Source organism: Castor canadensis, chromosome 10 (genome assembly GCF_047511655.1).
Source record: "Castor canadensis chromosome 10, mCasCan1.hap1v2, whole genome shotgun sequence".
NCBI lineage: Eukaryota > Metazoa > Chordata > Mammalia > Rodentia > Castoridae > Castor > Castor canadensis.
In genome coordinates, this window is record NC_133395.1 from 88,968,283 (window position 1) to 88,984,561 (window position 16,279).

The 16,279-nt window shown below is 67.4% G+C and overlaps 7 non-coding genes across 7 annotated transcripts; all 7 read left to right on the plus strand.

Moving 5' to 3' along the window:
* The first annotated feature begins 1,019 nt into the window (after positions 1–1,019).
* Positions 1,020–1,138, plus strand: LOC141412126 (5S ribosomal RNA). The gene has a single exon (XR_012436965.1). It is a non-coding gene; the product is annotated as a 5S ribosomal RNA (ribosomal RNA).
* Positions 1,139–3,296: 2,158 nt separating this feature from the next.
* LOC141412792 (5S ribosomal RNA) lies at positions 3,297–3,415 on the plus strand. Its single transcript, XR_012437634.1, has one exon. It is a non-coding gene; the product is annotated as a 5S ribosomal RNA (ribosomal RNA).
* A 2,146-nt stretch (positions 3,416–5,561) lies between these two features.
* LOC141412404 (5S ribosomal RNA) lies at positions 5,562–5,680 on the plus strand. The gene has a single exon (XR_012437244.1). It is a non-coding gene; the product is annotated as a 5S ribosomal RNA (ribosomal RNA).
* Positions 5,681–7,821: 2,141 nt separating this feature from the next.
* LOC141412127 (5S ribosomal RNA) lies at positions 7,822–7,940 on the plus strand. The gene has a single exon (XR_012436966.1). It is a non-coding gene; the product is annotated as a 5S ribosomal RNA (ribosomal RNA).
* Positions 7,941–10,101: 2,161 nt separating this feature from the next.
* Positions 10,102–10,220, plus strand: LOC141412128 (5S ribosomal RNA). The gene has a single exon (XR_012436967.1). It is a non-coding gene; the product is annotated as a 5S ribosomal RNA (ribosomal RNA).
* A 2,143-nt stretch (positions 10,221–12,363) lies between these two features.
* Positions 12,364–12,482, plus strand: LOC141412129 (5S ribosomal RNA). Its single transcript, XR_012436968.1, has one exon. It is a non-coding gene; the product is annotated as a 5S ribosomal RNA (ribosomal RNA).
* A 2,141-nt stretch (positions 12,483–14,623) lies between these two features.
* On the plus strand, positions 14,624–14,742 carry LOC141412643 (5S ribosomal RNA). The gene has a single exon (XR_012437485.1). It is a non-coding gene; the product is annotated as a 5S ribosomal RNA (ribosomal RNA).
* The last annotated feature ends 1,537 nt before the right edge of the window (positions 14,743–16,279 follow it).

Consider the following 16,279-nt stretch of genomic DNA (forward strand, 5'->3'; position numbering starts at 1 on the left):
CAACTGCATCAGGATTTTTGTCTGGGCTCGGAGGCCAGAGGATCTCTGCTATTTGCTAGCAGGGCCAGGGATGGCAGGAGGGTGGGTACGGGGCTCAGCCAGGGCCAGTTCTGCTGGCACGATCCTGTAGCACGTGGCCGCGTAGCACGGGGCCGGGTCTGAAGGAGGCCAAGCAGGGGCACAAGACCCAGCAGCGGCACAGGGAAGAGGCCCAGGGCACCCAGGAGCAGACGAGACCCGGGAGTCGTGCGTGCTTGGCGTGGCCGCGGGCCCCGTGACGCCCGAGGACTCGAGTGCTCAGCCCCGTGTAGTGGCCGCGAAGACCTGCCTGGGAGAAACGCCCCGGGAGGCCGGCAGGAACCCGGGATCGGAAGGGATGTGGAGGGGCCCCGGGTCGGAGGAGATGGCTTTGGCTGTGTTTGGTTTTGTTTCTTCTTCCCAAGATCCCGGGTGTGAAAGGGGCCAGAGGTGAAGTCCTGGGCTGGAAAGCCTCACGATTCAGCCCCGCAGCCCCAGGCCCTGAGTGTGGAGGAGGGCGGAGCGGGTCGGCGAAGGGCGCGGCTGCCGTTTTCCTGATGGGCTGGAGGGGCATTGGCACTTTCCGGACGAAGAGGACCGGAAGGGTCCCCGAGACCTCCGCTGGGAGCCACGCACCCATCCAAGGATACGGCTCCAGGAGGCGACGGAGGAGGGCGGCTGCTTGCCCTGGCCTGAGCTGTGCGTCCCCCGCCTTGGCCACAGCAGTGGACATTCCCAGAAGAACAAGCGCCCGAGAGCACTGAGAAATTTTCCCCCGAGAAAACTTGACCCTCGTCCTGGCAGCAGGACACCTCGGGAAGAAAGCCACCCAGCGGCCACCTGGGCGAGACCGGCTGCCCGAGTAGGCGCGCGGGCCTCCTGGCCGCTGGCCCCGGGCTGCCAGCCCCCACCCGGACTCCCAGCCGTGCCAGGAGAGCAGCGTGGAGACGCACGCCGGGGCCCTCGGCAGGCTCTTGGGGCTCCCGGAGGCGGCGGCTAGCGTCTACGGCCATACCACCCTGAACGCGCCCGATCTCGTCTGATCTCGGAAGCTAAGCAGGGTCGGGCCTGGTTAGTACTTGGATGGGAGACCGCCTGGGAATACCGGGTGCTGTAGGCTTTTGCTCCTCCCTCCCTCGCTGCTCCTTTTGTCTTCGGGGACTTCGCCACCACCCCCCCCACCACCACCACCACCCCCAGCACCACCACCACCACCACCACCACAACGACCCACCGTGACCACGACCCCGACCCCGTCCGGGCCACCCGCCAGACCCACGCACACCGAATCCTCACAGCTACGTCCCCGAATCCTCTCCCCTCCCCACACTCTCCTGTGGCGCGCGCCCGCGACACGGGTCACCAGCGAGGTTGGTCCCAGGCCACGTTGGGGACCGCTCCCCAACTGCCCTCCAGGCGGGCGGGGAGGGACGTGCGGAAGCCATGAGAAAGTGGGTCCTGCACCCCAGCGGGCCCCACAGCGGGACGCGCCACACCTGGGCTCGCCACAAGGTGGTGCACTGGGTCCAGGGCAAGACGCCAGGGGACAGAGAAGCAGGGAGCCTCAGTCGGGTGCTGCTCCACGTCGCGCTCCGTCGCTCAACCCAAGACAGGGCAGCCAGCGCGCGACCTCTACGTGGGATCCCGCCTCCCACGGCAGAGCCTGCGGTCACAGGGACAGAGGGCGCAGGCCGCCAGAGCTCCGGATGCCAGCGGCAGCTCCCCGTCCCGCTCAAAGGGAGGGAGGGCCGCCGCTGGCGCCCAGTCGCCTGTGCCACCCTCCGGGTCTCAAAGCACTCCTCAGTCAGCTCAAGGACCGGGGCCACCTGGCCTTCGGGGTCACATGGGCTTGGGCACGACGGAAGGGACCGCTTGCCCCCGTGGAACAGACATTCTCCCCGTGGACAACCTCAGGTGCCGGGACCCTCTGCTCCGCCTTGGAAAACCCACCTTCTGCAATGTATGCCCAACGCAATCAGGCCGAGCAGATTGACCCCCTCGGCCCGGCCCCAGTGTGTGATGGGGCTCTGTGCGTGAGGGCTTGCTCTTCCCCACCTACACCAGGCACGGCATCTAACACACACACACACACACACACACACACACACACACACACACACCACGCAGAGACACCCAGACCACGCACGCACGCACGGGGACGCACCCTCCTCTCCCCCACCCCACACACGAGCAGCCGAAGGACAAGAGGGTATGGCTGGGGCCTGAGCGGGAACAAGCGAAGCCTTGGTTTGCGGCCCCTCGGCCAACTGCATCAGGATTTTTGTCTGGTTCGGAGGCCAGAGGATCTCTGCCATTTGCTAGCAGGGCCAGGGATGGCAGGAGGGTGGGTACGGGGCTCAGCCAGGGCCAGTTCTGCTGGCACGATCCTGTAGCACGTGGCCGCGTAGCACGGGGCCGGGTCTGAAGGAGGCCAAGCAGGGGCACAAGACCCAGCAGCGGCACAGGGAAGAGGCCCAGGGCACCCAGGAGCAGACGAGACCCGGGAGTCGTGCGTGCTTGGCGTGGCCGCGGGCCCCGTGACGCCCGAGGACTCGAGTGCTCAGCCCCGTGTAGTGGCCGCGAAGGCCTGCCTGGGAGAAACGCCCCGGGAGGCCGCAGGAACCTGGGATCGGAAGGGATGTGGAGGGGCCCCGGGTCGGAGGAGATGGCTTTGGCTGTGTTTGGTTTTGTTTCTTCTTCCCAAGATCCCGTGTGTGAAAGGGGCCAGAGGTGAAGTCCTGGGCTGGAAAGCCTCACGATTCAGCCCCGCAGCCCCAGGCCCTGAGTGTGGAGGAGGGCGGAGCGGGTCGGCGAAGGGCGCGGCTGCCGTTTTCCTGATGGGCTGGAGGGGCAGTGGCGCTTTCCGGACGAAGAGACCGGAAGGGTCCCCGAGACCTCCGCTGGGAGCCACGCACCCACCCAAGGATACGGCTCCAGGAGGCGACGGAGGAGGGCGGCTGCTTGCCCTGGCCCGAGCTGTGCGTCCCCGCCTTGGCCACAGCAGTGGACATTCCCAGAAGAACAAGCGCCCGAGAGCACTGAGAAATTTTCCCCCGAGAAAACTTGACCCTCGTCTGGCAGCAGGACACCTCGGGAAGAAAGCCACCCAGCGGCCACCTGGGCGAGACCGGCTGCCCGAGCAGGCGCGCGGGGCCTCTGGCCGCTGGCCCCGGGCTGCCAGCCCCCACCCGGACTCCCAGCCTTGCCAAGAGAGCAGCGTGGAGATGCACGCCGGGGCCCTCGGCAGGCTCTTGGGGCTCCCGGAGGCGGCGGCTAGCGTCTACGGCCATACCACCCTGAACGCGCCCGATCTCGTCTGATCTCGGAAGCTAAGCAGGGTCGGGCGTGGTTAGTACTTGGATGGGGGACCGCCTGGGAATACCGGGTGCTGTAGGCTTTTGCTCCTCCCTCCCTCGCTGCTCCTTTTGTCTTCGGGGACTTCGCCACCACCCCCCCACCACCACCACCACCCCCAGCACCACCACCACCACCACCACCACAACGACCCACCGTGAGCACGACCCCGACCCCGTCCGGGCCACCCGCCAGACCCACGCACACCGAATCCTCACAGCTACGTCCCCGAAGCCTCTCCCCTCCCCACACTCTCCTGGGGCGCGCGCCCGCGACACGGGTCACCAGCGAGGTTGGTCCCAGGCCACGTTGGGGACCGCTCCCCAACTGCCCTCCAGGCGGGCGGGGAGGGACGTGCGGAAGCCATGAGAAAGTGGGTCCTGCACCCCAGCGGGCCCCACAGCGGGACGCGCCACACCTGGGCTCGCCACAAGGTGGTGCACTGGGTCCAGGGCAAGACGCCAGGGGACAGAGAAGCAGGGAGCCTCAGTCGGGTGCTGCTCCACGTCGCGCTCCGTCGCTCAACCCAAGACAGGGCAGCCAGCGCGGGACCTCTACGTGGGATCCCGCCTCCCACGGCAGAGCCTGCGGTCACAGGGACAGAGGGCGCAGGCCGCCAGAGCTCCGGATGCCAGCGGCAGCTCCCAGTCCCGCTCAAAGGGAGGGAGGGCCGCCGCTGGCGCCCAGTCGCCTGTGCCACCCTCCGGGTCTCAAAGCACTCCTCAGTCAGCTCAAGGACCGGGGCCACCTGGCCTTCGGGGTCACATGGGCTTGGGCACGACGGAAGGGACCGCTTGCCCCCGTGGAACAGACATTCTCCCCGTGGACAACCTCAGGTGCCGGGACCCTCTGCTCCGCCTTGGAAAACCCACCTTCTGCAATGTATGCCCAACGCAATCAGGCCGAGCAGATTGACCCCCTCGGCCCGGCCCCAGTGTGTGATGGGGCTCTGTGCGTGAGGGCTTGCTCTTCCCCACCTACACCAGGCACGGCATCTAACACACACACACACACACACACACACACCACGCAGAGACACCCAGACCACGCACGCACGCACGGGGACGCACCCTCCTCTCCCCCACCCCACACACGAGCAGCCGAAGGACAAGAGGGTATGGCTGGGGCCTGAGCGGGAACAAGCGAAGCCTTGGTTTGCGGCCCCTCGGCCAACTGCATCAGGATTTTTGTCTGGGCTCGGAGGCCAGAGGATCTCTGCCATTTGCTAGCAGGGCCAGGGATGGCAGGAGGGTGGGTACGGGGCTCAGCCAGGGCCAGTTCTGCTGGCACGATCCTGTAGCACGTGGCCGCGTAGCACGGGGTCGGGTCTGAAGGAGGCCAAGCAGGGGCACAAGACCCAGCAGCGGCACAGGGAAGAGGCCCAGGGCACCCAGGAGCAGACGAGACCCGGGAGTCGTGCGTGCTTGGCGTGGCCGCGGGCCCCGTGACGCCCGAGGACTCGAGTGCTCAGCCCCGTGTAGTGGCCGCGAAGGCCTGCCTGGGAGAAACGCCCCGGGAGGCCGGCAGGAACCCGGGATCGGAAGGGATGTGGAGGGGCCCCGGGTCGGAGGAGATGGCTTTGGCTGTGTTTGGTTTTGTTTCTTCTTCCCAAGATCCCGGGTGTGAAAGGGGCCAGAGGTGAAGTCCTGGGCTGGAAAGCCTCACGATTCAGCCCCGCAGCCCCAGGCCCTGAGTGTGGAGGAGGGCGGAGCGGGTCGGCGAAGGGCGCGGCTGCCGTTTTCCTGATGGGCTGGAGGGGCAGTGGCGCTTTCCGGACGAAGAGGACCGGAAGGGTCCCCGAGACCTCCGCTGGGAGCCACGCACGCACCCAAGGATACGGCTCCAGGAGGCGACGGAGGAGGGCGGCTGCTTGCCCTGGCCCGAGCTGTGCGTCCCCCGCCTTGGCCACAGCAGTGGACATTCCCAGAAGAACAAGCGCCCGAGAGCACTGAGAAATTTTCCCCCGAGAAAACTTGACCCTCGTCCTGGCAGCAGGACACCTCGGGAAGAAAGCCACCCAGCGGCCACCTGGGCGAGACCGGCTGCCCGAGCAGGCGCGCGGGGCCTCTGGCCGCTGGCCCCGGGCTGCCAGCCCCCACCCGGACTCCCAGCCGTGCCAGGAGAGCAGCGTGGAGACGCACGCCGGGGCCCTCGGCAGGCTCTTGGGGCTCCCGGAGGCGGCGGCTAGCGTCTACGGCCATACCACCCTGAACGCGCCCGATCTCGTCTGATCTCGGAAGCTAAGCAGGGTCGGGCCTGGTTAGTACTTGGATGGGGGACCGCCTGGGAATACCGGGTGCTGTAGGCTTTTGCTCCTCCCTCCCTCGCTGCTCCTTTTGTCTTCGGGGACTTCGCCACCACCCCCCCCACCACCACCACCACCCCCAGCACCACCACCACCACCACCACCACAACGACCCACCGTGACCATGACCCCGACCCTGTCCGGGCCACCCGCCAGAACCACGCACACCGAATCCACACAGCTACGTCCCCGAATCCTCTCCCCTCCCCACACTCTCCTGGGGCGCGCGCCCGTGACACGGGTCACCAGCGAGGTTGGTCCCAGGCCACGTTGGGGACCGCTCCCCAACTGCCCTCCAGGCGGGCGGGGAGGGACGTGCGGAAGCCATGAGAAAGTGGGTCCTGCACCCCAACGGGCCCCACAGCGGGACGTGCCACACCTGGGCTCGCCACAAGGTGGTGCACTGGGTCCAGGGCAAGACGCCAGGGGACAGAGAAGCAGGGAGCCTCAGTCGGGTGCTGCTCCACGTCGCGCTCCGTCGCTCAACCCAAGACAGGGCAGCCAGCGCGCGACCTCTACGTGGGATCCCGCCTCCCACGGCAGAGCCTGCGGTCACAGGGACAGAGGCGCAGGCCGCCAGAGCTCCGGATGCCAGCGGCAGCTCCCCGTCCCGCTCAAAGGGAGGGAGGGCCCCCGCTGGCGCCCAGTCGCCTGTGCCACCCTCCTGGTCTCAAAGCACTCCTCAGTCAGCTCAAGGACCGGGGCCACCTGGCCTTCGGGGTCACATGGGCTTGGGCACGACGGAAGGGACCGCTTGCCCCCGTGGAACAGACATTCTCCCCGTGGACAACCTCAGGTGCCGGGACCCTCTGCTCCGCCTTGGAAAACCCACCTTCTGCAATGTATGCCCAACGCAATCAGGCCGAGCAGATTGACCCCCTCGGCCCGGCCCCAGTGTGTGATGGGGCTCTGTGCGTGAGGGCTTGCTCTTCCCCACCTACACCAGGCACGGCATCTAACACACACACACACACACACACACCACGCAGAGACACCCAGACCACGCACGCACGCACGGGGACGCACCCTCCTCTCCCCACCCCACACACTAGCAGCCGAAGGACAAGAGGGTATGGCTGGGGCCTGAGCGGGAACAAGCGAAGCCTTGGTTTGCGGCCCCTCGGCCAACTGCATCAGGATTTTTGTCTGGGCTCGGAGGCCAGAGGATCTCTGCTATTTGCTAGCAGGGCCAGGGATGGCAGGAGGGTGGGTACGGGGCTCAGCCAGGGCCAGTTCTGCTGGCACGATCCTGTAGCACGTGGCCGCGTAGCACGGGGCCGGGTCTGAAGGAGGCCAAGCAGGGGCACAAGACCCAGCAGCGGCACAGGGAAGAGGCCCAGGGCACCCAGGAGCAGACGAGACCCGGGAGTCGTGCGTGCTTGGCGTGGCCGCGGGCCCCGTGACGCCCGAGGACTCGAGTGCTCAGCCCCGTGTAGTGGCCGCGAAGACCTGCCTGGGAGAAACGCCCCGGGAGGCCGGCAGGAACCCGGGATCGGAAGGGATGTGGAGGGGCCCCGGGTCGGAGGAGATGGCTTTGGCTGTGTTTGGTTTTGTTTCTTCTTCCCAAGATCCCGGGTGTGAAAGGGGCCAGAGGTGAAGTCCTGGGCTGGAAAGCCTCACGATTCAGCCCCGCAGCCCCAGGCCCTGAGTGTGGAGGAGGGCGGAGCGGGTCGGCGAAGGGCGCGGCTGCCGTTTTCCTGATGGGCTGGAGGGGCATTGGCGCTTTCCGGACGAAGAGGACCGGAAGGGTCCCCGAGACCTCCGCTGGGAGCCACGCACCCACCCAAGGATACGGCTCCAGGAGGCGACGGAGGAGGGCGGCTGCTTGCCCAGGCCCGAACTGTGCGTCCCCCGCCTTGGCCACAGCAGTGGACATTCCCAGAAGAACAAGCGCCCGAGAGCACTGAGAAATTTTCCCCCGAGAAAACTTGACCCTCGTCCTGGCAGCAGGACACCTCGGGAAGAAAGCCACCCAGTGGCCACCTGGGCGAGACCGGCTGCCCGAGTAGGCGCGCGGGCCTTCTGGCCGCTGGCCCCGGGCTGCCAGCCCCCACCCGGACTCCCAGCCGTGCCAGGAGAGCAGCGTGGAGACGCACGCCGGGGCCCTCGGCAGGCTCTTGGGGCTCCCGGAGGCGGCGGCTAGCGTCTACGGCCATACCACCCTGAACGCGCCCGATCTCGTCTGATCTCGGAAGCTAAGCAGGGTCGGGCCTGGTTAGTACTTGGATGGGAGACCGCCTGGGAATACCGGGTGCTGTAGGCTTTTGCTCCTCCCTCCCTCGCTGCTCCTTTTGTCTTCGGGGACTTCGCCACCACCCCCCCACCACCACCACCACCCCCAGCACCACCACCACCACCACCACCACAACGACCCACCGTGACCACGACCCCGACCCCGTCCGGGCCACCCGCCAGACCCACGCACACCGAATCCTCACAGCTACGTTCCCGAATCCTCTCCCCTCCCCACACTCTCCTGGGGCGCGCGCCCGCGACACGGGTCACCAGCGAGGTTGGTCCCAGGCCACGTTGGGGACCGCTCCCCAACTGCCCTCCAGGCGGGCGGGGAGGGACGTGCGGAAGCCATGAGAAAGTGGGTCCTGCACCCCAGCGGGCCCCACAGCGGGACGCGCCACACCTGGGCTCGCCACAAGGTGGTGCACTGGGTCCAGGGCAAGACGCCAGGGGACAGAGAAGCAGGGAGCCTCAGTCGGGTGCTGCTCCACGTCGCGCTCCGTCGCTCAACCCAAGACAGGGCAGCCAGCGCGCGACCTCTACGTGGGATCCCGCCTCCCACGGCAGAGCCTGCGGTCACAGGGACAGAGGGCGCAGGCCGCCAGAGCTCCGGATGCCAGCGGCAGCTCCCCGTCCCGCTCAAAGGGAGGGAGGGCCGCCGCTGGCGCCCAGTTGCCTGTGCCACCCTCCGGGTCTCAAAGCACTCCTCAGTCAGCTCAAGGACCGGGGCCACCTGGCCTTCGGGGTCACATGGGCTTGGGCACGACGGAAGGGACCGCTTGCCCCCGTGGAACAGACATTCTCCCCGTGGACAACCTCAGGTGCCGGGACCCTCTGCTCCGCCTTGGAAAACCCACCTTCTGCAATGTATGCCCAATGCAATCAGGCCGAGCAGATTGACCCCCTCGGCCCGGCCCCAGTGTGTGATGGGGCTCTGTGCGTGAGGGCTTGCTCTTCCCCACCTACACCAGGCACGGCATCTAACACACACACACACACACACACACACACACACACACACACACACCACGCAGAGACACCCAGACCACGCACGCACGCACGGGGACGCACCCTCCTCTCCCCCACCCCACACACGAGCAGCCGAAGGACAAGAGGGTATGGCTGGGGCCTGAGCGGGAACAAGCGAAGCCTTGGTTTGCGGCCCCTCAGCCAACTGCATCAGGATTTTTGTCTGGGTTCGGAGGCCAGAGGATCTCTGCCATTTGCTAGCAGGGCCAGGGATGGCAGGAGGGTGGGTACGGGGCTCAGCCAGGGCCAGTTCTGCTGGCACGATCCTGTAGCACGTGGCCGCGTAGCACGGGGCCGGGTCTGAAGGAGGCCAAGCAGGGGCACAAGACCCAGCAGCGGCACAGGGAAGAGGCCCAGGGCACCCAGGAGCAGACGAGACCCGGGAGTCGTGCGTGCTTGGCGTGGCCGCGGGCCCCGTGACGCCCGAGGACTCGAGTGCTCAGCCCCGTGTAGTGGCCGCGAAGGCCTGCCTGGGAGAAACGCCCCGGGAGGCCGCAGGAACCTGGGATCGGAAGGGATGTGGAGGGGCCCCGGGTCGGAGGAGATGGCTTTGGCTGTGTTTGGTTTTGTTTCTTCTTCCCAAGATCCCGTGTGTGAAAGGGGCCAGAGGTGAAGTCCTGGGCTGGAAAGCCTCACGATTCAGCCCCGCAGCCCCAGGCCCTGAGTGTGGAGGAGGGCGGAGCGGGTCGGCGAAGGGCGCGGCTGCCGTTTTCCTGATGGGCTGGAGGGGCAGTGGCGCTTTCCGGACGAAGAGGACCGGAAGGGTCCCCGAGACCTCCGCTGGGAGCCACGCACCCACCCAAGGATACGGCTCCAGGAGGCGACGGAGGAGGGCGGCTGCTTGCCCTGGCCCGAGCTGTGCGTCCCCCGCCTTGGCCACAGCAGTGGACATTCCCAGAAGAACAAGCGCCCGAGAGCACTGAGAAATTTTCCCCCGAGAAAACTTGACCCTCGTCCTGGCAGCAGGACACCTCGGGAAGAAAGCCACCCAGCGGCCACCTGGGCGAGACCGGCTGCCCGAGCAGGCGCGCGGGGCCTCTGGCCGCTGGCCCCGGGCTGCCAGCCCCCACCCGGACTCCCAGCCGTGCCAGGAGAGCAGCGTGGAGACGCACGCCGGGGCCCTCGGCAGGCTCTTGGGGCTCCCGGAGGCGGCGGCTAGCGTCTACGGCCATACCACCCTGAACGCGCCCGATCTCGTCTGATCTCGGAAGCTAAGCAGGGTCGGGCCTGGTTAGTACTTGGATGGGAGACCGCCTGGGAATACCGGGTGCTGTAGGCTTTTGCTCCTCCCTCCCTCGCTGCTCCTTTTGTCTTCGGGGACTTCGCCACCACCCCCCCACCACCACCACCACCCCCAGCACCACCACCACCACCACCACAACGACCCACCGTGACCACGACCCCGAACCCGTCCGGGCCACCTGCCAGACCCACGCACACCGAATCCTCACAGCTACGTCCCCGAATCCTCTCCCCTCCCCACACTCTCCTGGGGCGCGCGCCCGCGACACGGGTCACCAGCGAGGTTGGTCCCAGGCCACGTTGGGGACCGCTCCCCAACTGCCCTCCAGGCGGGCGGGGAGGGACGTGCGGAAGCCATGAGAAAGTGGGTCCTGCACCCCAGCGGGCCCCACAGCGGGACGCACCACACCTGGGCTCGCCACAAGGTGGTGCACTGGGTCCAGGGCAAGACGCCAGGGGACAGAGAAGCAGGGAGCCTCAGTCGGGTGCTGCTCCACGTCGCGCTCCGTCGCTCAACCCAAGACAGGGCAGCCAGCGCGCGACCTCTACGTGGGATCCCGCCTCCCACGGCAGAGCCTGCGGTCACAGGGACAGAGGGCGCAGGCCGCCAGAGCTCCGGATGCCAGCGGCAGCTCCCCGTCCCGCTCAAAGGGAGGGAGGGCCGCCGCTGGCGCCCAGTCGCCTGTGCCACCCTCCGGGTCTCAAAGCACTCCTCAGTCAGCTCAAGGACCGGGGACACCTGGCCTTCGGGGTCACATGGGCTTGGGCACGACGGAAGGGACCGCTTGCCCCCGTGGAACAGACATTCTCCCCGTGGACAACCTCAGGTGCCGGGACCCTCTGCTCCGCCTTGGAAAACCCACCTTCTGCAATGTATGCCCAACGCAATCAGGCCGAGCAGATTGACCCCCTCGGCCCGGCCCCAGTGTGTGATGGGGCTCTGTGCGTGAGGGCTTGCTCTTCCCCACCTACACCAGGCACGGCATCTAACACACACACACACACACACACACACACCACGCAGAGACACCCAGACCACGCACGCACGCACGGGGACGCACCCTCCTCTCCCCCACCCCACACACGAGCAGCCGAAGGACAAGAGGGTATGGCTGGGGCCTGAGCGGGAACAAGCGAAGCCTTGGTTTGCGGCCCCTCGGCCAACTGCATCAGGATTTTTGTCTGGGCTCGGAGGCCAGAGGATCTCTGCCATTTGCTAGCAGGGCCAGGGATGGCAGGAGGGTGGGTACGGGGCTCAGCCAGGGCCAGTTTTGCTGGCACGATCCTGTAGCACGTGGCCGCGTAGCACGGGGTCGGGTCTGAAGGAGGCCAAGCAGGGGCACAAGACCCAGCAGCGGCACAGGGAAGAGGCCCAGGGCACCCAGGAGCAGACGAGACCCGGGAGTCGTGCGTGCTTGGCGTGGCCGCGGGCCCCGTGACGCCCGAGGACTCGAGTGCTCAGCCCCGTGTAGTGGCCGCGAAGGCCTGCCTGGGAGAAACGCCCCGGGAGGCCGGCAGGAACCCGGGATCGGAAGGGATGTGGAGGGGCCCCGGGTCGGAGGAGATGGCTTTGGCTGTGTTTGGTTTTGTTTCTTCTTCCCAAGATCCCGGGTGTGAAAGGGGCCAGAGGTGAAGTCCTGGGCTGGAAAGCCTCACGATTCAGCCCCGCAGCCCCAGGCCCTGAGTGTGGAGGAGGATGGAGCGGGTCGGCGAAGGGCGTGGCTGCCGTTTTCCTGATGGGCTGGAGGGGCAGTGGCGCTTTCCGGACGAAGAGGACCGGAAGGGTCCCCGAGACCTCCGCTGGGAGCCACGCACCCACCCAAGGATACGGCTCCAGGAGGCGACGGAGGAGGGCGGCTGCTTGCCCTGGCCCGAGCTGTGCGTCCCCCGCCTTGGCCACAGCAGTGGACATTCCCAGAAGAACAAGCGCCCGAGAGCACTGAGAAATTTTCCCCCGAGAAAACTTGACCCTCGTCCTGGCAGCAGGACACCTCGGGAAGAAAGCCACCCAGCGGCCACCTGGGCGAGACCGGCTGCCCGAGCAGGCGCGCGGGGCCTCTGGCCGCTGGCCCCGGGCTGCCAGCCCCCACCCGGACTCCCAGCCGTGCCAGGAGAGCAGTGTGGAGACGCACGCCGGGGCCCTCGGCAGGCTCTTGGGGCTCCCGGAGGCGGCGGCGAGCGTCTACGGCCATACCACCCTGAACGCGCCCGATCTCGTCTGATCTCGGAAGCTAAGCAGGGTCGGGCCTGGTTAGTACTTGGATGGGAGACCGCCTGGGAATACCGGGTGCTGTAGGCTTTTGCTCCTCCCTCCCTCGCTGCTCCTTTTGTCTTCGGGGACTTCGCCACCACCCCCCCACCACCACCACCACCCCCAGCACCACCAACATCACCACCACAACGACCCACCGTGACCACGACCCCGACCCCGTCCGGGCCACCCGCCAGACCCACGCACACCGAATCCTCACAGCTACGTCCCCGAATCCTCTCCCCTCCCCACACTCTCCTGGGGCACGCGCCCACGACACGGGTCACCAGCGAGGTTGGTCCCAGGCCACGTTGGGGACCGCTCCCCAACTGCCCTCCAGGCGGGCGGGGAGGGACGTGCGGAAGCCATGAGAAAGTGGGTCCTGCATCCCAGCGGGCCCCACAGCGGGACGCGCCACACCTGGGCTCGCCACAAGGTGGTGCACTGGGTCCAGGGCAAGACGCCAGGGGACAGAGAAGCAGGGAGCCTCAGTCGGGTGCTGCTCCACGTCGCGCTCCGTCGCTCAACCCAAGACAGGGCAGCCAGCGCGCGACCTCTACGTGGGATCCCGCCTCCCACGGCAGAGCCTGCGGTCACAGGGACAGAGGGCGCAGGCCGCCAGAGCTCCGGATGCCAGCGGTAGCTCCCCGTCCCGCTCAAAGGGAGGGAGTGCCGCCGCTGGCGCCCAGTCGCCTGTGCCACCCTCCGGGTCTCAAAGCACTCCTCAGTCAGCTCAAGGACCGGGGCCACCTGGCCTTCGGGGTCACATGGGCTTGGGCACGACGGAAGGGACCGCTTGCCCCCGTGGAACAGACATTCTCCCCGTGGACAACCTCAGGTGCCGGTACCCTCTGCTCTGCCTTGGAAAACCCACCTTCTGCAATGTATGCCCAACGCAATCAGGCCGAGCAGATTGACCCCCTCGGCCCGGCCCCAGTGTGTGATGGGGCTCTGTGCATGAGGGCTTGCTCTTCCCCACCTACACCAGGCACGGCATCTAACACACACACACACACACACACACACCACGCAGAGACACCCAGACCACGCACGCACGCAGGGGGACGCACCCTCCTCTCCCCCACCCCACACACGAGCAGCCGAAGGACAAGAGGGTATGGCTGGGGCCTGAGCGGGAACAAGCGAAGCCTTGGTTTGCGGCCCCTCGGCCAACTGCATCAGGATTTTTGTCTGGGCTCGGAGGCCAGAGGATCTCTGCCATTTGCTAGCAGGGCCAGGGATGGCAGGAGGGTGGGTACGGGGCTCAGCCAGGGCCAGTTCTGCTGGCACGATCCTGTAGCACGTGGCCGCGTAGCACGGGGTCGGGTCTGAAGGAGGCCAAGCAGGGGCACAAGACCCAGCAGCGGCACAGGGAAGAGGCCCAGGGCACCCAGGAGCAGACGAGACCCGGGAGTCGTGCGTGCTTGGCGTGGCCGCGGGCCCCGTGACGCCCGAGGACTCGAGTGCTCAGCCCCGTGTAGTGGCCGCGAAGGCCTGCCTGGGAGAAACGCCCCGGGAGGCCGGCAGGAACCCGGGATCGGAAGGGATGTGGAGGGGCCCCGGGTCGGAGGAGATGGCTTTGGCTGTGTTTGGTTTTGTTTCTTCTTCCCAAGATCCCGGGTGTGAAAGGGGCCAGAGGTGAAGTCCTGGGCTGGAAAGCCTCACGATTCAGCCCCGCAGCCCCAGGCCCTGAGTGTGGAGGAGGGCGGAGCGGGTCGGCGAAGGGCGCGGCTGCCGTTTTCCTGATGGGCTGGAGGGGCAGGGGCGCTTTCCGGACGAAGAGGACCGGAAGGGTCCCCGAGACCTCCGCTGGGAGCCACGCACCCACCCAAGGATACGGCTCCAGGAGGCGACGGAGGAGGGCGGCTGCTTGCCCTGGCCCGAGCTGTGCGTCCCCCGCCTTGGCCACAGCAGTGGACATTCCCAGAAGAACAAGCGCCCGAGAGCACTGAGAAATTTTCCCCCGAGAAAACTTGACCCTCGTCCTGGCAGCAGGACACCTCGGGAAGAAAGCCACCCAGCGGCCACCTGGGCGAGACCGGCTGCCCGAGCAGGCGCGCGGGGCCTCTGGCCGCTGGCCCCGGGCTGCCAGCCCCCACCCGGACTCCCAGCCGTGCCAGGAGAGCAGTGTGGAGACGCACGCCGGGGCCCTCGGCAGGCTCTTGGGGCTCCCGGAGGCGGCGGCGAGCGTCTAGGGCCATACCACCCTGAACGCGCCCGATCTCGTCTGATCTCGGAAGCTAAGCAGGGTCGGGCCTGGTTAGTACTTGGATGGGAGACCGCCTGGGAATACCGGGTGCTGTAGGCTTTTGCTCCTCCCTCCCTCGCTGCTCCTTTTGTCTTCGGGGACTTCGCCACCACCCCCCCACCACCACCACCACCCCCAGCACCACCAACATCACCACCACAACGACCCACCGTGACCACGACCCCGACCCCGTCCGGGCCACCCGCCAGACCCACGCACACCGAATCCTCACAGCTACGTCCCCGAATCCTCTCCCCTCCCCACACTCTCCTGGGGCACGCGCCCACGACACGGGTCACCAGCGAGGTTGGTCCCAGGCCACGTTGGGGACCGCTCCCCAACTGCCCTCCAGGCGGGCGGGGAGGGACGTGCGGAAGCCATGAGAAAGTGGGTCCTGCACCCCAGCGGGCCCCACAGCGGGACGCGCCACACCTGGGCTCGCCACAAGGTGGTGCACTGGGTCCAGGGCAAGACGCCAGGGGACAGAGAAGCAGGGAGCCTCAGTCGGGTGCTGCTCCACGTCGCGCTCCGTCGCTCAACCCAAGACAGGGCAGCCAGCGCGCGACCTCTACGTGGGATCCCGCCTCCCACGGCAGAGCCTGCGGTCACAGGGACAGAGGGCGCAGGCCGCCAGAGCTCCGGATGCCAGCGGCAGCTCCCCGTCCCGCTCAAAGGGAGGGAGGGCCGCCGCTGGCGCCCAGTCGCCTGTGCCACCCTCCGGGTCTCAAAGCACTCCTCAGTCAGCTCAAGGACCGGGGCCACCTGGCCTTCGGGGTCACATGGGCTTGGGCACGACGGAAGGGACCGCTTGCCCCCGTGGAACAGACATTCTCCCCGTGGACAACCTCAGGTGCCGGGACCCTCTGCTCCGCCTTGGAAAACCCACCTTCTGCAATGTATGCCCAACGCAATCAGGCCGAGCAGATTGACCCCCTCGGCCCGGCCCCAGTGTGTGATGGGGCTCTGTGCGTGAGGGCTTGCTCTTCCCGACCTACACCAGGCACGGCATCTAACACACACACACACACACACACACACCAGGCAGAGACACCCAGACCACGCACGCACGCACGGGGACGCACCCTCCTCTCCCCCACCCCACACACGAGCAGCCGAAGGACAAGAGGGTATGGCTGGGGCCTGAGCGGGAACAAGCGAAGCCTTGGTTTGCGGCCCCTCGGCCAACTGCATCAGGATTTTTGTCTGGGCTCGGAGGCCAGAGGATCTCTGCCATTTGCTAGCAGGGCCAGGGATGGCAGGAGGGTGGGTACGGGGCTCAGCCAGGGCCAGTTCTGCTGGCACGATCCTGTAGCACGTGGCCGCGTAGCACGGGGCCGGGTCTGAAGGAGGCCAAGCAGGGGCACAAGACCCAGCAGCGGCACAGGGAAGAGGCCCAGGGCACCCAGGAGCAGACGAGACCCGGGAGTCGTGCGTGCTTGGCGTGGCCGCGGGCCCCGTGACGCCCGAGGACTCGAGTGCTCAGCCCCGTGTAGTGGCCGCGAAGGCCTGCCTGGGAGAAACGCCCCGGGAGGCCGGCAGGAACCCGGGATCGGAAGGGATGTGGAGGGGCCCCGGGTCAGAGGAGATGGCTTTGGCT